Raw genomic sequence first — 23,033 nt, 5'->3', positions numbered from 1 at the left:
CAGCTCTGGTAAAACATAGTTTGCCAGTTGTGGGTAATAGGAACAACTTTTGCAGGACTTACATATTGCAAGAAACCAAGCGTGGTCTTCAGCTGTGTTTTGGTTTTAAAGGCATATGTATTCAAGATAACGCGTGTCACGCTGCACGTAATCCTGCAATTGCTTTGAAAATGACCTGTTGTGTTTTTACTGCATGAAGTCTAAAATGAGACTAGAATAAATTCAATACTTGACAGTAAAACCGATCACAAAGCTGCAAATGAGTTAATGACAATTTTGGCTAAGAAGGTCAAAGAGTAGTCAGGCAGAAAATGAGTGCGGCACAGTGTAAAGGATCTACTTTCTTCAGCCAGCAGGAGCAGCTGAAATAGCCTGCCCAGTTAGGAGGTGCTTTATTCCTCAGATATGTTCATCATGATGAAGATATAGCCAGTATTAGTCAGTAAGCTGCTGCTAAGGACATAAATGTCCTATAAATGACATAAATTAAGGCAGAAAATCAGGTGAAGTTGTTGTGTCTTCAATTGCTGGCCTATTGCATGGGGTTTATTAAATAGCATTTGATGCCTCCTCTGTTACGTGTTTTCATACGTGTTCATTTTATATCCAAAAGGACATAGTCATCAAAGGGTGACAAGAAGGGTCCTGATCACACAGCCCTCAAGGGCTTTTGTAGGAAGCAGTGTTGGTGCCACTTGCATCCATATGGATAATGCAGTCATCCTTCTGGGTTGTATGTGTGTCTTTGGCTGCTTTGGAAGGATCTAGGATGGATTTGAAGAATGATCAGCCAGATGCCTTTGTGGGTGAACTGCTTTCAAGGGAGCTGCCATAGGTTTATGCCCTTTATATTGACTTTGTATTCTTGTGTGCTGCTCAGAAAGCAAAAGCACAGGCTGTCTTTTAAATCCTACTGGGTAGTTTGCCTGCTTTTGTTAAACTGCCAGTTCATTAATGTATTTGGTTGTTACCTATGACCTCTAGTACAGTGTGATTGTCCTGTAAATGCAGACTGGCTTGCACACATTCGTTATTTATTCCTTTTTATGTGTATATATGTATATAAATCTGTGTGTGATTCCTGTTTTTATGTGTATACGTATGAAAATAGGTGTGTGTAGTATTTTTAAGAGTATATGGACAAACATATACATAAGTTGAGAAATCAAAAATATCAGCATCACTGAAACATTCAAGTTAAGACCTACCTTATACCTTAATAAATGGTGTTCTGTTAGGAATAAAGATTAAGTGACTGGTTATAATGTTCGCATATAATGCAGTGCAGTCACTTCAACAATACAACTTGGAGCACCAGTTCCAACCTGTACATTAACATAACAAAGAATCCTTTAACTAGTTCAGAATAAGGCATTTAGGTTCCCTGAAATGATAGAAATGTTTAAACAAATATAAATATCTTCCTGCAGAGCTTCTTTGCTGCATTTTAAGTTTTGTAAGGTGCTCCTTCATCTTGAGATGTGTGTGTTAATAGCAGCGTTTCATTACTTTGTGTGAATTCTCATATCCCCCATCTAAACTCTTTACTCACCCACAAAAATACCCTTATAACACCCTTCTTCCCTTCAAATATAAAACAATAATAAAGAACATATGTGGAAAATATATGGTAAGTAAGGTACTTACTGGTGGTAAGTAAAGAATAGACAAGGCTGTGGGGTGGCTCAGTGCTCCCTGAAGCCAGCCCAGGGAAGGGAGCAGCAGGTGGTTATGCAAATACTTCTGCTTCCCTCCTTTCTGTTCCCTTCTATCTCCTACCCCATGGGCTTCTGTCTTCTTTCTGTCATCTCCCTTTTCAATGGATACACACTTGCAGGCTGCATCAAGATTGTAGGTGCAACTCTTTGCTGGTCATAAATAGGTGAGATACCAAATCACAACCGTCGTGTGTCTCCATGTGACACGGGGCAGATGGATTCAGCACAAGGGTTGGGCAAGAGGTAGAACAAGACAGCTCGGAAGAGTCAGTGATGTTCTCAATCTATCATCATGATCCTGATCTTAGATGCCGCATGAAGTCCCTGACTCCATGCTGGGTACTATAATTGTCAGCCACATAATAGTCTGTAGTCTCTCTTCTCAGCTGTGGGCTTCATCCTCTGACAGCAACAATTCCCTGCTTCACCAAGTAAAGACTCGGTTGCAGGCAGATATTAGAGAGACTCTATGGACCACATAGAAAACAGAAATACCCATTATGCCTATCCATGATGTAGAAAAAGTTTATTTTATGCCATATTCACTTTATTTCCATAAGTTTTTCCTTCCCATTATAAATCATTGTACATGTTCTGATTTCAGCACTGCTTGATTTATATTGGGTGAGAGAGACTTGCTATATTTGTGCTGGAACAGAGGATGTAATAAATGAACTTGTAATTAATCATGAGCAAAAAAAAGTCTTACATCCCAGAGGCATAAAAGGTTTAGTGGGGACTGTCAGAGCTTTGGAAGAAATAATTCGTATTTTTAATTATTAGCAGATTTTTTCCCCTCATTTTAAATTACTGTCATTACAGAATAATTGTTTGTGCTTAAACTTATTTTTACTAGAAGTTTCAATTAAGCTGGGCAACTGCATTATCTGCAGGAGCACCTAGGATCAAAATGCAGATGGAAGTATACATGTTGGGTAATGACACCTGAAGTAGAGCAACTGTGGTCTGTTTCCATTGGAAATCCCTCTTGGTCACAGAAACTTGACAATTTTGCTTTGTTTTTCTACTTTTCACTTGAAAATTCAAGTTTAGAAAATGACTGAAAGGCAAAAATGTCCATCAGAGAGAAGTCAGAAGAAGCAATCTCCTGCAGTAGACGTGCTTCAGTAGGGATCTTGTTTCGTCTGGATAAGAGAAGGCTCAGCAGGCACCTTATTGCTCTTTACAACTACCTGAAAGCAGGTTGTAGTGAGGTGGGGTCAGTCTCTTCTCCCAAGGAACAAGTGGTAGGACAAGAGGAAATGTCCTCAATCTGCATCAGGGTGGGTTTAGATGGAGCTGAGGAACAATTCCTGCCCCAGAGGGTGCTCAGGCATTGGAACAGGCTGCCCAGGGCAGGGCTGCAGGCACCGTCCCTGCAAGTGCTCACACACCGTGGAGACGAGGCCGCAGTGCCATGGGTCAGTGGTGGGGAACGGTTGGACTTAATGATCTTAAAGGTCTTTTCAAACCTAGTTGATTCTGTGATTCTTGGACCCCTTTCTATGGTTCTTGGACCTAAAGCAGAAATGAGGACCCTTGCCATTTAATACCTAATGGCCCAGATTTGTCTCCTGAAATGTCACTGCCTATGCCCCTAGAAAAAAATGATTCATCTCATCTGTCTTAAAACACCTATTTTAGCATAGGTCAAACTGGTCTCCAGAACATAAGGATTTATTGGACCGAATATGAGTGTGTTTGGTGGAGACGTGTGTCTGAGTTCAGTGTCTGGACTCCCTTTACAACCAGGAGGAGGAATTTCTTCCAGCATGCCTTTATCATCTCACAGGAGATGTTTGGCGTAGGTTTGATGACTGCCTCTGTGGAGATGTCTGTTCTCTCCTTTGTCTATAAATCATAGAATTACAGAACCACAGAATGCTTTGGGTTGGAAGGGACCTTAAAGCTCATCCAGTTCCAACCCCTTGCCAAGAGCAGGGATATCTTCCATGAGAGCAGCTTGCTCCAAGCCCCTGTGTCCAACCTGGCCTTGAACACTGCCAGGGATGGGGCAGCCACAGCTTCTCTGGGCACCCTGTGCCAGCACCTCTTCCAGAGGGAAGAACTTCCTTATCCCTAACCTAAATCTACCCTCTTTCAGGTTAAAGCCAGGTAAAGTCCAGACAATAGCAATTACACTGAAAACATTTCAAGGCAAACTGAATCCCATGCCTATCACCTATTCCTTTATTAGGGAAGGGGGAAATCTGGATCCCTTATGGTCTGAGTACCTTTGAGATTAGCTCAGGTGTGCAGAGCATCCCAGAGAGGGTCTGGCTGCAGCAAGATGAGCAGTTTTACTTAACACAGTTCGTTCACAGCTTCTTGCAGGTGGATTAAGAGGAAGAAAAAGCAGCAAACACAGGCTCCACGGATACATATTAAACCAGTTACTCTTTTTGACACAAAGTTTGGCCTACGTTCAGCTTGGCCGCACTGACTGAAGGACTCTGTGTGCTGTTGAAGCTAATTTGTTTTGGAAGAGCTGCTTGTGTAGCTCTGATTAATGCTGGTAGCTTTCCTTCCCTGTAGCCTCTGTGGAAGTCAAGCTAATTTGGATTCACTGGCATCGCAAAGGAAAGCAACAGTTCAGTGACCCACTTGTGTAGTCTAAGAACAATGAGGGGTTTTTTCCTGTGAAGAAGCAGTCCCTGGGTCTGTCTTTCAGGGATACACAGAGAGGCACTTTGAAGGCTGGAGCTTTAAGGAAAAAAAGCCTCATAAATCTGTGGCATTTGCAGAGAGATCTTATTGCCCAGGGACCACCAATAAAGGGCCGGCTTCAAGTTTTGCGCACATAACTCATCGGTATTTTAGAAACAAAAAAAAATCTGGGTTTCAAAAAACACCTTCTCAGAGCATTTGAAATTTGAGAGGCAATGCTAGAGTCCAAGAATAATAGAATGGTGTGGGTTGGAAAGGACCTTAACATCATCCAGTTCCAATCCCCTGCCATGGGCAGGGGCACCTCACACTAGACCATGGCACCCAAGGCTCTGTCCAGCCTGGCCTTGAACACTGTCAGGGATGGAGCATTCACAACTTCCCTGGGCAACCCATTCCAGTGCCTCACCACCCTCACAGTAAAGAACTTCTTCCTTATATGCAACTTGAACTTCTCCTGTTTCAGTTTGAGCCCATCACCCCTTGTCCTGTCACTACAGTCCCTAATGAAGAGTCCCTCCCCAGCATCCTTATAGGCTCCCTTCAGATACTGGAAGCTGCTCTGAGGTCTCCACGCAGCTTCTCTTCTCCAGGCTGAACAGCCCCAGTGTTCTCAGCCTGTCTCCATACAGGAGGTGCTCCAGCCCCTGATCATCCTCGTGGCCTCCTCTGGACTTGTTCCAACAGTTCCATGTCCTTTTTATGCTGAGGACACCAGAACTGCACACAGTGCTGCAAGTGGGTTCTCATGAGAGTAGAGTAGAGGGGCAGGATCACCTCCTTCAACCTGCTGGTCATGGTTCTTAAAGAACTTGCTAATTATAAATACTGTGATAATGAAAATTGTCTTGTTTTCCCTATGGTTATGCCCTAAGATCTTGTCTTACCCTGCCATTAAGTTAGTTTGAAGCTAATAGATTCAAAACTACTGTGTACAGCCTCTTAGCACCACAACATGATGGGATTGCAGCCTGACGTCTCACAGAATCACAGAATCACAGAATCCCAAGGGTTGGAAGGGACCTAAAAAGATCATCTAGTCCAACCCCCCTGCAAGAGCAGGGTAACCTACAGTACATCACACAGGAACTTGTCCAGGCGGGCCTTGAATATCTCCAGTGTAGGAGACTCCACAACCCCCCTGGGCAGCCTGTTCCAGTGCTCTGTCACTCTTACAGTAAAGAAGTTCTTCCTGATGTTAACGTGGAACTTCCTATGTTCCAGTTTACACCCATTGCCCCTTGTCCTATCACTGGATATCACTGAAAAAAGCCTAGCTCCATCATCCTGACACCTACCCTTCACATATTTGTAAACATTGATGAGGTCACCCCTCAGTCTCCTCTTCTCCAAGCTAAAGAGACCCAGCTCCCTCAGCCTCTCCTCATAAGGGAGATGTTCCACTCCCTTAATCATCTTTGTGGCTCTGCGCTGGACTCCTTCAAGCAATTCCCTGTCCTTCTTGAACAGAGGGGCCCAGAACTGGACGCAATATTCCAGATGCGGCCTCACCAAGGCTGAGTAGAGGGGGAGGAGAACCTCTCTTGACCTACTAACCACTCCCTTTCTAATGCACCCTAAGATGCCATTTGCCTTCTTGGCCACAAGAGCACATTGCTGGCTCATGGTCATCCTCCTATCCACCAGGACCCCCAGGTCCCTTTCCCCTTCACTACTTTCCAGCAGGTCAACCCCCAACCTGTACTGGTACATGGGGTTGTTCTTCCCCAGATGCAAGACTCTACACTTGCCCTTGTTAAATTTCATCAAGTTTCTCCCCGCCCAACTCTCCAGCCTGTCCAGGTCTCGCTGAATGGCAGCACAGTCCTCTGGTGTGTCAGCCACTCCTCCCAGTTTTGTGTCATCAGCAAACTTGCTGAGGGTGCACTCAGTTCCCTCATCCAGGTCATTGATGAAAATATTAAACAGCACCGGTCCCAGCACCGACCCCTGAGGAACTCCACTAGTCACAGACCTCCAGCTAGATTCTGCGCCATTGACCACAACTCTCTGCCTTCTTCCTTTCAACCAGTTCTCGATCCACCTCACTACTTGATCGTCAAGCCCACACTTCCTCAGCTTATCTATGAGGATGCTGTGGGAGACAGTATCAAATGCCTTACTGAAATCAAGAAAAACCACATCTACCGCTCTACCATCATCCCTCCACCTAGTCACTTCCTCATAGAAGGCTATAAGGTTGGTCATACATGACTTCCCCCTCATAAAACCATGTTGGCTGTTCTTAATGACCCCCTCATCCTTGATATGCCTAGTGATGGAGTCAAGAATAAGTTGTTCCATCATCTTTCCAGGGATGGAGGTAAGGCTGACCGGTCTATAATTACCCGGGTCCTCCTTCTTGCCCTTCTTATAGATTGGTGTGACCTTTGCCATCCGCCAATCCTCAGGCACCTCGCCCGTTTCCCACGACTTACCAAAGATGATGGAAAGTGGCCTAGCAATGACCTCCGCCAGCTCCCTCAGCACCCGTGGGTGCATTCCATCCGGACCCATCGATTTACAGATGTCCAGTTTGCATAGCTGATCCCTAACCCAATCCTCATCTACCAAAGCAAACTCCTCCTTTGTCCTGACTCCTTCTGGGGCTATAGAAATCCGGGGCCCTCGGGGAGAGTCTGCAGGAGTAAAGACAGAGGCAAAGAAGGCATTCAGCACCTCTGCCTTCTTTATATCCTCTGTCTCCAGGGTACCCACTTCGTTCAGCAGTGGGCCTATATTGCCTCTTGTGTTAGTTTTATTTGCTATGTATTTGAAGAAGCCCTTTCTATTGTCTTTAACCCGACTAGCAAGATTGAGTTCCAAGGAGGCCTTAGCTGTCCTAATTGCCTCCCTACATCCTCTAACAACTGTCCTATATTCCTCCCAAGCGGCCAGCCCCTCCTTCCATAATCCATAGATTCTCCTTTTCCACTTGAGTTTGCCCAGCAGCTCCTTGTTTAACCACGCCGGTCTCCTAGATCCCTTACTTGACTTCCTACTCATTGGGACGCTCCGATCCTGAGCTTGGAAGAAGCGGTCCTTGAATGCTAACCAACTATCTTGAGCCCCTTTACCGCCTAGTACACTTTCCCATGAGACTTCCCTTAGCAGTTGACTGAAGAGGCCAAAGTTGGCCCTTCGGAAATCCAGAACTGTGGCTTTGCTAGGTATTCTATTCCTCCCACACAGGATCCTAAACTCCACCATCTCATGGTCACTGCAGCCAAGGCTGCCATTGACCGTCACCACTTCAACCAAACCCTCCTTGTTGGCGAGTACTAAATCTAGCAGCGCTGCTCCCCTAGTTGGTACGTCCACCATTTGCATTAAGAAATTATCATCAATGCACTCGAGGAACCTCCTAGACTGTGAATGACTGGCTGTGTGAGTCTTCCAGCAAATATCGGGGTAATTAAAGTCCCCCACGACGACTAAGGCATGTAGTCGCGAGGCTACTTCCAGTTGCCTGTAGAAAGCCTCATCAACTCCTTCGTGCTGATCAGGAGGTCTCCTGCAGCAGCTGCCCAGTGTGCTGCAAAGCCACAGTGAGATGGCGTGTTTGGAGTATCTTGGTGCAAACACAGCTTTGTAGCTACTCAATCTCCTGGAATAAGAAAATGCTATATGTTCATAAGGCAGATTCGTGACCGAGCTGCAGTGATGATCTAACCGTATCTATAATGATAATAACTATATCTATAGTGGTGATCTAACTGTATCTAAGATGCAGTTTATGCAGTCAACCTCATGTTGCTGTTCCTCAGCTGTGTCTGTCACCCATGAGCGTGGCTGTTTGCTGCTTCTTTGGGGAATTAACACTTGGAAGTTTTATTCAGGGGATTATGAAGCTATTCTTTCTTCTGGCATTTTCTGCTTGTGAAAGTGATTGGAGCTGAATTAAAGCTGCAATAAGAACTCAAAGCTCTGTAAGGACTCCAAGCAAAAGCCATTACTGAAGTGACTGTGTAATTACATGACTGAGCCTTAATCCTCATCTTCAGCAGCAGAAGGAAACTTTGCCACCATCCTGAGCCCTCATGATTCTGTGCCATGACCTTCAGTTAGTAAAAGAAATCCTCCCCAAATTGCCTGATCCTCTCAGAAAACAACCGACTTGCAAAGTCCCTTTCTATTTTTCTGTTTCTTAGTCTATGGCAACACACATCAGCTCGGTTCAGAAACCTCTGCCTGGGCTTCCCACTCAGAACTAATCTCTTCAACTTCAAAGTATCTATTCCCCCACAGCACTTGTTTTCCCTTCCACCCTTTCCCTCTCCCTTTAACGTATATCTTTTCATTTTCACTCTCAGTTCCAATGTCTCAGTCCTTCCCTGTTGATGTATGGCTGGCAGCAACACTGCTGCCTCGAACAGTCCATACCCTTACAATGATCACACTGATTTGCTCACCCAGATTGCTCAAAACCTACCACACAGAATCATAGAATCATAGAATAGTTACAGTTGGAAAGAACCTTAAGATCATCTAAGGTGTGCCTATCCTGTCCATGGGCAGGGACACCATGCACTGAACAATGTCACCCAAGACTCCATCCAACCTGGCCATAGGGATGTTTGCCTTTATCACCTATCAGATATGCCCCCAACATGGTCTGTATACGTACAGAGTCTTGAACTCCTTGCTGCATGCATGCCTCTGCTTTCAGGCTCCTTTTGTCTTACCAGTGTGCTGTGGCCAGCAAGCAAGGCTGTCCAGGGCAGTGCTTTGAGCAGCTAGTTTCACCCTTTATTCTCCCTCTACAAATAGGCAGCAGCAGTAGGTGGCTGGGATAGTAGGTGGTTGCTTCCTTTTCTCCTTGTTCCACTGGCTCCCTGTGAAAGGCAGGGTGAGTTTTCAGATTTAAGAGTGTTCTATTTTGAAGCACTTCTGTTTGAGTGAGGTTTTTTAACTGTATTTTAATGCAGCGCATTTACAAAACAGCTGCTTACCATAGGAAATGGTGTTCAAGTCAGCGACAGTCCAAGTGATAAATGAGCTGCGTGAGCGCAGCAACTTAACCTCGGTGAGGTCTGAGCCATAACATTTATTTAAACTTATCTTCTTTTTCTGTAAATAATGGATCTCTGTGATCAAATATTTATTGGGGAAAGGCTTTGTTTAGAGCTTTCGGTTGTCATGCAGTTGGTTGGGTGCTTTTGCCTGTGAAGGTAAAAATCATTCAGGCTATCTGAAATCACAACTGAGCATCTCTTGAAGAAAAGAGAGTTGACTCATCCGAGTGATAGCTTATTCTTTCTTTCCTTTGTTATAAACCATTCCCAGTAGGCTTTTGGGAGGAAAAAAGGAAGTTAAAATTGTCTATTGTGAGCTCACTTATTCAAAGGGGAGATGGTAAGGGCAAGAGTGGAGGACAAGGGAAGGATATGATGGCAAGGTTGGGAGCATATTTAGTGGTGGGGCATTGCTGATGAGGCTGCTTTGGCTGGTGAGAAAGCGAATGGGTAGTCTGTAGTCTTCACTGTTTCCCTTGGTGGTGTGCAGCACTGAGACTGTATAAAGTCAGGATTTAGGAATATGTCGGTTACATTATATATGGTGATCTGGATTCAGTATTCCAAAGGCAAGGATTTTGTACTTGGAAGCTGAACAAGTCTCATCTGTGACAATTCAGAGATGGCAGAAGGAAATCATGTTCTGTCTTTCGTCTTTTCTGTTTCATTTGTTTAACAGAATCTCTTTCCAGGGTGCAATTTCACTTTGAGGGGTCAGAGATTAAAAAGCAATTTTCCCTCACTGACAATGGCATAAACTAGTGAGTCACATTTCTCTTAACGGCCTCATTTAACAGAGGAGTGAATGGAAATCCTTGGTTACTGAGTGGAAAACCACACTTAGAGTCATTCTTATGCCCAGTGGCAGCACATATAATCAATTGCATTGCCCAAAGGTCAAAGCTCTGAGAAATAGTATTAAGATTGCCTCTTAATGGGATAGGAATGCCAGTTGTTAGGAATATTAGCACTGGAGATGTATATCTAACCTGGATCTGAGGAAAACCAGGAGCAGAAACTGAGTATCCTGGTCTGAGTCCCAGCTGTGTAGCCTAAAGCAGTATTACACTGGGCTGTGAGCTTGTCAGATCTCATCAAGTAGCAAAATAGTTGAGCTTGGTCAGTGTTCATAATGGAAACCTCTGCTGAAAGCCTTCACATACAGGCAGCAGTGGTTTTCTGTTCACTTACTGAGTGATGCCTTTCTGGTGTATGGACAGTGTCCAAACAGTGCCACCATTCCTAAGGCATTCCATCAGGTTTTGATAATTAGCCTCAGTAAAGATGCCACATTGCTTTTCAAAGCCACACAGAAACTAATAGTTGAGTTCTAGTATGACGATTTATATTCTGATTTCTGTACCTTGATCTTTTACTTGATTCCCATGAGCATCAGTTTATCAGCCCATCTTTTTCACGGACATAGTGTAGAGACCTGTAGTTAGCATACAGTCATTTCATCTGCCTTGGTACTTAAATTTCAGGCAGCTAGTCCAAGACAAGCTAAGCCTTTGCTTTACCTCTGGGAGAAGGTTCATCCTGCTTCTCTTGGGTACCTTAGTCTGTGATGAATAATGCCTTCGAGGTGAACATCTTGACTTCATTACGATAGACAAGTACCTTCGAAAAACCACTTAGCTGCTAGGCAGATAGGGTTTGATTTCTTTTCCTAAAAGTAAATATTTAGTATCCTCCTGTGCTGAGTAGAGAATCCTGCCGTGTTTTTAGTTTCCACTATGGAAGCCTGTTGTTCCTCACAAAATCAAAAATGACCTCTGTCAGATGTGTTTAAATATTACAGAGATCCTGGGGAATCTCAAGTCTCAGATCTCAGAAGTAGCTGAGAAAGTAAATGCATTTTCCCCTGTCATGTTTTAATAACTGTATTGATCATGAAGGGAAAATTAGGTGGAAGGAGAAAGAAGTTACAGAAAATGAAGTTGCTTTTTTCTCCATTTTGACAAAACACGGAAGAACTTTAATCAAAAGGATTTCTCCATATCCCTGAAAGAAATCACAGGCCTGATAGGACACACTTATAGCTGTCAGGTCACAGCCTGGCACTATCAGAAGTGGAGAACAGAAATTGTTAAGTTCAACTTATGTTCAGGAGGAGAAAAGAGAGTGAATTATAGTCTTGCTAAGTCTGACTTCAGCAACATGCAAAGCTCTTGAGCACATTTGGAAATGAAGAATTAGAAGTGGAGAGAGGGACAAAAAGGGATTTCATTTTGCTTTGAAGAAGTAATTGCATATCTTTCTTTGTGAGGATAAAGGGTTTCCTTAGACAAAGGTGATGAGAAAGACTTGACTTTCTGGTCTTCAGAGAAACATTCTTTACATTCCGCTCACATATGGATTGTCCTTATTTAGAAGTTTCCTAGGAAAAGAAGTGCTGCTGCTAGGCCATAGCTTGTTCTTACATGGTAAGCTCTGATGTCTCTAGTTTGTTCCACATCACACACTGTTAAGGGTTCAGGGTGGGCAGCTCAATCCTTTGCCAGTATTCAGTCTTTCCTATATTCCCGACTGGGCTGATGCATGTGTGCATACCTGTGATATTTTGGGAGTGATAGGCTTCCTCCTTATTTCCTCACATGGAATATGGTGACTAAGCACAGCTCTCACTGGCTTTTCAGATCAGAAGGCACAAATTGAATGGATGTAGCCCTTGGATAATGTGTTTTCAGCATCTACACCTGGTCCACAACAACATGACACATATCAGTGCTTCCCTGAACAGCTGAAAGAGTAAGCTGGTTGGGGGTTAGTTTGAATTGAAGACACTTGACTTTGTCTGCTCTGTAGGTGCCTACATCTGATTTGAGTGTCAGAATTCCCATTGTATTTGATGGAGATGGAAGGTACAATTCAGTTGCCCAACACAGGCATCTAGTGCCATTTGAGATGCACTTGGAAATCCCAAACAGCCATGTAAGGCGGATATGTATGAGACAGGAACTACAGGAAACCCGTGGCCTCCTGATCTGGCAGCTGGTGTTCATCTCAAATGATGCTGGATGCTTTATGTATGGGCAGCTGGAAAAATATTCAACTGACCTTCCAGTAAATCTGTACTTTAGGGTTACCTGATTCAATTCCTAGCCTTTATGATGGGAACCAAGTGTTTCTATTATTATTATAATAAGAGCTTAGACATCAAAGTATGTGTGTGGATGTAGCACATCAGGTGGGGATTCATATAGCTGAACCGATGAGATACGGACTTGATAAGTGGGAGAAAACTGGGGTGGAAAATTGGCTGAACTGTCAGGATTAGGATTAAAGGGATGGAACTGGTTGTGTCTGGCATGGGGCAGCTGATTCCTGTCAACAGAACCCCACTGGACACCCAATACTTTATTATATACTGATATTTGTACAGAACTTTGAAAAGAGATTAATGCTAAGTGTTATTCATCATCTTCTTTATTAGACACTAATATCAAGCAAAACATTTTTTTCATTATGCTTGATTACTTAGGAAGCATCAGGAGAGCTGATTTTACCTCTTGGCTATTGATCATAATCCAACAAACATAACTTACTAGTGAGATAAACTTAAAATCTTATTATTATCTCTTTTTTTTCTACATAAAAGCTGAGTCATAACTTAAGCTATAAATCACTGACTTAGATGTACTTGTAATCTTCTCTAACATAAAACAGGTAGTTTGGACACAGATTGCCTGACACAGAGACAGATTTTTGTTATCTAACAGAACAAAGTTTGAGCTCTAGACTGTCTGTGGACCCTATGGTCAACAAAAGAGACCGGCAACTACAGAGAGATCCAAATCTTTTTAGTCTGTTGAAACAGCATAAGTTGGAGAACATTCAACTGGGCCTTGCTCTTATACTTTTATAGGAAATTAATATTTAATGAGGTTTGGTGCAGCTCTTTCCTCTTTTGCACTATGTTCAGACCAAGAGAGGAATGTACATCGGGTCCATCGATTCAGGCTATGAAAACTATGAAGAGCTAGAAGGGTACATGGCCAAATGAGACATAGGTGCTACATATTCATTAAGTCCTAGTGCTTTTGTGAGAGTTACCCCTGTTTGCTACAAGACAGAATTATTTAATGGACAAAATACCTTATTTTTTAAAAGCAGCCCTGTCCATTGCATCGTTCAAATGCTGTTGGGCAGCCTTAAATCCAGGCAGTTCTGCCAAGTAAACCAGTTCTGTCTTAGTAGCACCCTACCCCACCCCACCAGTAGTTTCTTTACCATTAGTAGGGGTTTTATTTCTTGATAGACAAATTACTAGCCAACAAGTTCGGTAAGCTTAGCTCCTACATTACAACAAACACTGATGTAATGAAAAGTCCATCAGTGATCTCAGTGCAATTCAACTATAAAAATACAGGAGATTGAGGTTGCACTTGAGGAGTCTTATTATCATTCTTGGTAAAGAGGGAGAAGCTTCTTTCAGACATTCATCCAAATGAAATCTTCGGTTGTTAGGTTTTGGATTCCTTAGGAACATATGAAAGCTGAATCTGGAAAGCATACTTTGTCTGGTTCTGCTTAGACTTCCAGCAAGATGGGTGTTTTGGTTTCTACTTGAATTGTTTTGGTGTAAGTAGAAAACCTTGGACTGGTTTTAACCTTTCAGGTTGATTCTCAGGTATTGTAAATACATGCAGTTCTCTGGCATTAAGGTTTTTGCACCTTTTTACTTCTTTTTCTGCTACGTATTACTATCAGTTGTCGTGCTTGTCTTATCACCTGTGGAGGCCATCAGTAAATAAGATCAGTACCAGCTTACCTTTCTCTGTATGCCTGTGTAGTGTATCTAAGCAATTTTCTGTCAGCATCAGGATACCACATGTATTTCATTACATTATCTCTAGGTTCTTGTGAAAATCCATTATCAAACTCTCTTGAAGCACGTATTCCAAAGGCAAAGCAAGCCCATTAGTGCATCGTATAAAAAAACATGGAGACATTTGTATCCACAAAACAGTTAAAGAGAAACAGAACTCCCAAATGCTTTTCCTAAGTTCATAAGTACAAGGAAAGCACTGCTCCTTGAGTGCTCTACTACTGGGGGCTTCTTGTTATGTTGCTAAAATGTAGAGAATCGATGTTCTGATACTGTGATTCCCCATCACAGAGAAGACAGTGCCTTGTTGCAGATGAGTCCCTTTGAAGGCAACTGTGTTGTCTGGGACAGCTGAGGTACAAGTGTTAGGAGCTAGGGGTGCTACAGACTCGTTTTTTCTTCCTCCTCTCTTCCTACTCAGTCTTTGAGAGGTGGTCACACCAAATTACCCAACACCCCAAGTATGATGTCTCCAAATCTGAGAAGCAAGTGCTTGATGCCCACCTCCAGTTGAGCACTCTCACATTCTCCTGGTACCATCAGTGCTCTGCTTGGTCCAATAGAAGCTCCTCCTGAAGGACTCAGTGGAACAGAGGAGGCCAGCAATAGTGCCATGTCCATTGAGCAGTCATCGAGGAGGCTGGTGGGTTACTGGCCCTTGTGCGGGGAGACAGTCACAATCCAAGGCTGCACTACTGCTGTCCTGGGTAGGTGCTGGGGAGGCTGTGGAACAGACTAGGATTAAGGTCTTCAGTGGAATGATCTTAGAAGACTAGAAAACATGTAAAGGAAGCAGGTCCTCTTCACAAAGCACAGTTTCACTACTGAAACAATTTATGCAGTGGGTCAGAAATCGGTGATGTTTTTTGTGCCACAATAAATTCTGCAGTAGCTCTATTTTAGTGGGTTCATCTTGTGTGTATTCTTCATAGCTTGCTTTTTTGTTTCCCTTGTGAGCAACAATATATTGTTATTTTTTTATAGACAACAGTGCTCCCCATTTACGAGAAACCATTCTTGCATCAGGTCTTTTTACCGGCGAAGACATTTTTCTTACCTAGATCTGAAACATATAAAAACTAAACTAAACTCTGCTTGTATTTATCTCTCCTCTTTAGAGCCTGTCCCAGTGGATATTATTCTTTTCCTGAAACTTTCTTTCTTCCTTAAGAGTTTAAAGGAAAGGAAATCATCTGTAATTTCAGGCTCTCATAGATGTCAAAGGCACACTTCTCATTGCCATGAATGGAAGTAGAATAGAGCTCTACCCACTCTAGAGGTCAAATGTGCTGACTTAATAGTACTGGGGAAAATTCATGAACATTCAGGTAAGTTGTTTTTTCCCCAAGCAGAGAAATCTTAAATTCTGCTCATAGTCTCTAGGCTTTCCCTGTTTGTCTTCCCAGTGGTGTCTTTAAAAGATAAAGGGTATATTATTTAATATGTAGGAGTATAAGAATGTAGTAACAACTGATTTCAGCTAGTACCAATGCAATAAAAAATACCGTAATCACATTTTACTTCAAGTTCCAATTTCTTTGACCTTAAAGGAATATGAATGTAACTGAATATACCTTTCTGAATGAATATACCGTGTATTCATGTAACTGAATATACCTTTCTGCCTTCCTCTTTTTTTTTTCACTTTGAAAGCATGCAGTGTATGTGTCCTCAAGACTCAGAAACCACAGATGAAATGGGACCCTCCTGCCTTTATTTTTAAGCCCCATGTTTCCAGGGCATTTTGTCATCTTGATGTTATGTGGGCTTAACTATTGTCTAGAGGTGCCTGTTTCCCTTATGTTTTTGGAGGGAGCATAGGACATCTGGCTTCCTATTCTGAGGTCCTGAATTAGACATCTGAAGTTCAGTAGGATAAGTCTCAATACAAATGCTTCATAGAAGGATTTTAGAAATCTTCAAGTAGGCAGAAGTGTAGGACCGTAAAGTTCCCTGCAGTTACTCTAATTTCAGGTTCAAAGACTCGGGTTTCTCTTTTCTTCCATTTCTTATTCAGTAATATTGATGGACATGCAGCCATGGACATAAAAAAAAACCACCTCTGCTCACTTCTTGTTCCAAATGGAATCATAGAATGGTTTGGGTTCGAAAGGAGCTTAAGGTGATCCAGTTCCAACCCCCTGCCGTGGGCAGTGACACCTCACACTAGACCACGTTGCCCAAGGCTCTGTCCAACCTGGCCTTGAAGACTTGAACTGCCAGGGATGGAGCATTTACCCCTTCCACAGATACTGGAAGCTGCTCTGAGGTCTCCACGCAGCTTCTCTTCTCCAGGCTGAACAGCCCCAATGTTCTCAGCCTGTCTCCATACAGGAGGTGCTTCAGCCCCTGCTCATCCTCGTGGCCTCCTCTGGACTTACTCCAACAGCTCCATGTCCTTTTTACATTGAGGACACCAGAACTGCACACAGTGCTACAAGTGGGGGCTCATGAGCGCTGCTCATGTCTATGAGGATGTGTCAGATACTGCAGGGCATTTCTTACACAGGTGCTTGTGTTCAGGTAGCTGTATTACATGCCACACTTAGTTGGGCAGATCCCATTGCAGGGTGGTTAATCCTGCCACATTATTGAATCTGAGTTCTTACTCCAGTGACAGGTAGTGCCTGGGTTGAGACTGTATAGTTTAGATTCCTTAAAAACCATTCTTTAATGTGCCTTTAGTGTGGATCATAATCACATTAGTCCAGGACAATTTAATCTTCTGTATGGTGTTGGGCACTCGTTTTGACACAAGGGCCAATTACTGAGAGCTTACACGAAAGCAGCAGGAGTGCTCTGAGAGCTTGCAGGCTTTACTGCAGAGGGGAGCTTACAAAAAGAGATGGTTAAGCTACAAAATAGAAGATGGAGATGAAGATAAAAGTCTCCTGGTACCTAAAAGTCTGCTGCAAACAAGAAAGGAGTCATCATTGCTCTTTTGTTTATTACAGATGAGAAGAACCAGAAGTAATGGACTTAGACCACAGCAAGAAAGAATCAGGGTCGTTAAGAAAAACTGTCTAATGATAAGGAGATTGAAACACTTTCTGGGGAGATTTTAGACTCTCCAGCACTGGATATCTGTAATGGTATCTAGTGGAACATATTTCAGGAATGCTGTTTGTGTAATTGCTTTTGCGGCTGCCTGTCAGATCACGCTGCAAGGTGCAATGTAAACAGGACATGTTCCTATTGTATCACAAACCATCATCATCTGATCAGAAAACGTTGCAGCCATGAATCATTCTTTGATTTTCATTCTCATCCTCCCTTCAGAAAAGAAGTGTGTTCCGGTTAGACACCTTCTTTAGGGACCGAAGTCACTGATTTCATGTGACAGAGGTGATGGCACTCAGAATCTGATGTCAACTTCAGTTAGAGTGGCTGTTGGGTACGATTGCATGAATCACTTCACTTTATCCAAATACTTTCTGCCTGGCTTTCAGTGTCCTGGACTTGGCTGGCGATCACCATTTATTCTCCATAAAAGAGGAGTCAATATGATAGTGCGTGTCCTCACTAGTCCTTTGGATGGCATATGACATAGCTGAGCCACACGGTCATTGAAGGTGAGGTGTGTGGGAGCTGGGTTGTCATTGTGCTGTACTTCAAGAGTAACAGAATCATCACATTTCACTAGAACAAGCTGTTGGTTTTCTGACTTTCTGTTATGTTTGATTAGCATCAGGGCTGGAAATAAGGAGGATTTATAGGAAGAGGTAAAATTAATGTGCTAGTAGAATTCAGGAGGGAATGCATCTATACTGCTGAATAAAGTAAGGCCAGGGGCTGTCCTGTAGATCCAAGGCCTGGTCATGTCCTCATGGTTAAATTATAGAGTCACAGAATAGAATAGTTTGTGTTGGAAGAGACCTTTAAAGGTAATCTAGTCCAATGAGCAGGGACATTTTCCATGCAGAAGGAAGGTGAAAGCATCCAAACTGTCCATTAGGAATGGTTGCTGGAATGTGGTGCTTTGGACCTTGGTCATTCTTCAGGAAAGGACAGTGTTGCATCAAGAAGGTTGCATGGATGATGAAGAGAGAGCATTTGTGCCTATGCCTCATTCCTCTTTGAGTTATGTGTATAAAAGTAGCTGCTTTGTGCCAAAGTTTGTACAGGGGCCTGAGTGCACCAGAACTATCTGCCTGTCTTCCTCTTGCCCTAGTGATTTGACTGACCATGATTTAGGCCATCTCTGATACACACTGCTCTGCATCCTTGGATAGCAATGCTTTAAGAAAGAGTGTAAGATGCCTCCATCAGAGCTGCACCTCCTTGCTTGGGAGATGCAATGAAGCTCAGTCCCTTGCTCTTGGTCCCTGCCTGAGCTATGCTGTAGGTCTGCTCTGCCTGCTCACAATGCTGAACCTGACCCTACTCAATGGCTTTGCCTTGGATCTGCCTTATATCTATGGATGTGCTCAGAGGTCCCCAAGCCTTTGGCTATCCCTGATTACTGTTTTAAGCTGTGCTCTTGCTTGGGTGCTGTGGAATGGAGCCCTTGTTGGAAAGGGCAATGCCCCAGCTCACCTTGCTGTCACCCTCTCTCCTGGCTTGCCCTCCTCAGGTGAGCAGCTTGCTCTTGCAGCTCCCTGACAACTTAAGGGTCTCTAATAAGGTAAAAATTCCCTTAGGAATGCATAAACTTCATTAGTGCTTGGAATGCCCTTTAAGAAACCTGTGTTCAGTATTCACAGGGGTACAAATACATCAATGCAGTTCACTCTGGCACTTGTGCTAGGCGCCACAAGATAGCCAGGTTTTTTTCCTTGTGGTCCAGTCAGAGATTAACTTTGTGTGCTTTTTGGAGTCTTGTTTGATTGGATGCATTTTCTTTTTCCCTGCTTTGATTTTTGGGATATAAATATAAACATAAGGGACATTTGGGGGTTGAAAGGATGCTGGAGAAGGACTCTTCATCAGAGACTGTAGTGATAGAACAAGGGGTGATGGGTTCAAACTGAAACAAGAGAAGTTCAGGTTAGATATAAGGAAGAAGTTCATTACTGTGAGGGTGCTGAGGCACTGGAATGGGTTGCCCAAAGAAGTGGTGAATGCCCATCCCTGGAAGTGTTCAGGGCCAGGTTGAACAGAGCATGGTCTAGTGTGAGGTGTTCCTGCCCACAGGTTGCAACTGGATGATCTTAAGGTCCTTTCCAACCCTAATGTTTCTGCGATTCTATGATTTTTAACCCACAGATTCTGAATTAGTTGCATTGTTGTCAGTAAGGGTGTTGCATTGTCGGCTTACTCGTGATCTTACTGCTTCATGGCCTTAAAGGAATTCTCAATTTGATAAGGTAGGGGTTTTTCTTCAGTGCTAAAAGAGATGATAGAATCATCATGAAAAGGTGACCAAAGCACTGATTGGTTCTGTTATAGGTTCTGATATAGGTTCTGATATAGAGACTAATAATACACAGAAACATATCTTTTCCACTACGATCATAAAGGTGATACTTGTTAATTGCTCGTAAGCCCCTATAAATGGCAAGTAGAATTCACAGGCTTCAGGAATAGATATGCTGGAGGACAGAGGATGGAAGGGATTACATATTTCTGTATCTACGTTGAAATTCATTTTAGAGAGGAAAAGAATGCTCAATATAGGTACTGCTTACATAACGCCAAATTGTGTTGGCAGGGAGGTCATTAAATCCTGGGTATTGCACTTGGAGAGAGTTTAAACATAGCAGAGGATCAGCAGCATGCAATGAAATAAGAGCTGAAAGTCCAAGGATTTGGAAATGAGAGTGGCATGCCCAAGACTGGGCAGCAGATTGAGCTGTGCAGTAGGAAATGAAACCACAGAGCAATACAAAGCAGCAGAGTAAGGTGAGGGGCAAAGTTTAGCAGACCAGGGCCTCCATGTGGTTTAATTTACATTTCTCTTTAATTACATGGAGTACTTTCCAGCATGCAGTGAAAAGTCAGATTCTGCTCTCGGTGTTATCGTCATCATGAATCTGGAGAATTATCGTGGAATTAGGCCAGAAATAATCTGGTTTAAAGACATCAGAATATGTCCCACACTGGCAATGCTGCTTCTGGACCAGGTGAGGGATGCTTTCTGTTTTCTCATCCCCCAGACTGTTGCCTTGCAGAGCAAAGCTGTAGTGAAATGCCTGCAGTGTCTGCTGGCGATAGCATTCTGTGTTGTACAGCAGCCTGCTGCATCAATAACCATTGTCATCTACACCCATGAATTAGATTACTACTGCAGCATGCATCCCCAGTCTTCAGCAGCGTTGCTTTCAGTGACATTCAACATGAGTACTGCCTTATTGCTTTACTCGAGCCTCCCTTGCATTTTAGCATCCAAAGCTCATTAGGATTGAACAATAGAAAGAGGTTGTTGAATGAGTGTTCTCAAACACATCATAAAATTTGGGTGTACATGCTTTGTTTGCAGAAGGGGATAAAATGTTGGCCACTGTGTAGCCATCCACAGATGTGTTTTCAATGAGAAACAAGCACATACTTGTAGAGCAAAACATTGCCTCATGACTGGGTTTTTCCTGGTCTGTCTTCTAAATACAGTTCCAATTCCTAAAGATGTGGTAAGGAGGCATCAGCCTTTCCCTATAGTAATTCCAGATGGCAAAAAAAGGAGCATTTCAGATCTGCCTTTGGAGAGCAGTAAAGGAAGGACTTCACTCCATAAGGAAGGACTTCACTCCATAAGGAAGGGAAGACATATGTTTGACTCTGTGCTCTCTGATCCTCTGTCTTCCCACCTATTGTTCTAATAATCTAGTCAATCTCCTTTCCCTTTGGGTTCCTTTTTTCCTATAATGGACTTATTGTCACCTGGACATCGTAGATAAGGGTTTTCAAATCTATCACAGAATCATAGAATCATAGAATAGTTTGGGTTGGAAAGGACCTCAAGATCATCCAGTTCCAACCCCCTGCCATGGGCAGGGACACCTCACACTAAACCATCCCACCCAAGGCTTCATCCAACCTGGCCTTGAACACTGCCAGGGATGGAGCACTCACAACCTCCCTGGGCAACCCATTCCAGTGCCTCACCACTCTTAACACGAAAGAACTTCCTCCTTATATCCAATATATGCTGCAATAACATCACTTCCTCTTTTATGTCTACATGGAAGCAGAGGAGGAACAGGAAAACCCTTGTAAGCATCAGTTCTGATTGAGGCTGTATTCATCCCACTGGAAGCCGAGGTAGCCACAGCTTCCTTGACATCACCAGCCTCTTACATGGTTGAACCTAATGATAGCAAGGTGAAATATAGGGAGGGATATGTCAGCGGTAGAGCAGGAAACAACCTGAGTAGCTGTACCTTAGCAAAATCCGGGTAACTACGACTGTAACTACACAACAGACGGCACCATAATGTTGAAGTCCTTCAGCACAAGTACCCGAAGTATCATAACCTTTGTGTGTGGTGCTCACTGCAGCTTCACTCTCTGCTAACACTATAAGTTTGCTTTCAGTTAAGTTGCGCCCTGCAGCAGTTGGGATGGCTCTGGCTTGACACCTTGCTAACGAAATGTACCAGTGCACTAGTACTCGAAAGCACCATCAGATGGCAACCTGGTAAAGGCAGCAAGTGGTGGGAGGTGCGTACCGCTCCTTTCTTGCCATGAATTATCCATTGTTGTGGTGTCAGGAGGTGACGGACAGTCAGGACACAAGACTATTAACCAAAATTCATTTTAATTGCAGTTTTCTTGGTTTCCTTTCAATCACTGAAAGCATTGAACTTCAAGCTTCCTGAGAGATATTGTGAAAACAAAACAAAACAAATAATGGCTTAATCAGTCAGTTTTTGATTGGATTTGTGCTCTAGATGCATTCAGAAGCCATCCACACAATATATATATTTCTTAACATAGAATAGAATCACAGAATAGTTAGGGTTGGAAAGGACCTTAAGATCCTCCAGTTCCAACCCCCCTGCCGTGGGCAGGGACACCTCACACTAAACCATGTCACACAACTCTGTCCAACCTGGCCTTGAACACCACCAGGGATGGAGCATTCACAGCTTCCTTGGACAACCGATTCCAGTGCCTCACCACCCTCATGGTAAAGAACTTCTTCCTTATATCCAATCTAAGTTCCCCTGTTTAAGTTTTAACCCGTTACCCCTTGTCCTATCACTACAGTCCCTAATGAAGAGTCCCTTCCCAGCATTCTTATAGGCCCCCTTCAGATACTGGTAGGCTGCTGAGGTCTCCACACAGCCTTCTCTGTAACTTATCTGTAACTTAGGACTAAAGCATTGGGCCACCTAATACACTTTGGATTCGAGGAAGGTAAAAGCATTAGTCACATCTCATAAATACACATCTGTGCTCTGTTTGTTCTGCAGCCAACTGAGAAGGACCATGTTGCAAAGCTAATCACCCATCCCACCAGCATCTGGGAAAGCCCTAGGTCATCTCAAGCTGGGAATGGTTCAGCAGTACCCCAGTGTATTGGCTGGTATCATTCTCTTTTCATTTTAGCTGCTTTGATTTGATTTTCTCCATGTTTCAGAGTAGAAGATGAGAATTTTATATGCTCCCTGTGAAAATGTTCCTTCACCCTTCTCTAGCAGCCTGATCAGTTGCTTGAATAGCTTTCTAAGAATGTCTTTTTGTGCAGCATTAAATATTCCCTGCCTTGGTGTTCATCTAATATTACTTGGGTTGACTTCACTAACTTCAGAAACAAATGTAGTTAGTTAGTTAGTTAATAGTGGGTTTCATTTATTTATAGGCAATCAACCTGTATCCCCAAGCTATATTTTCTTCCTAAGCCTGCCATCTATACTAGACCTT

The 23,033-nt window shown here is 43.2% G+C and overlaps 1 protein-coding gene across 10 annotated transcripts in view; it reads left to right on the top strand.

Moving 5' to 3' along the window:
• Nucleotides 1-23,033, top strand: part of TSNARE1 (t-SNARE domain containing 1) — a 523,183-nt gene that overhangs the window by 326,191 nt on the left and 173,959 nt on the right. The gene's annotated exons all lie outside the window — the stretch shown is intronic.

The sequence above is a fragment of the Lathamus discolor genome, chromosome 2 (genome assembly GCF_037157495.1).
Source record: "Lathamus discolor isolate bLatDis1 chromosome 2, bLatDis1.hap1, whole genome shotgun sequence".
NCBI lineage: Eukaryota > Metazoa > Chordata > Aves > Psittaciformes > Psittacidae > Lathamus > Lathamus discolor.
This window is presented reverse-complemented; position numbering and strand designations above follow the sequence as displayed.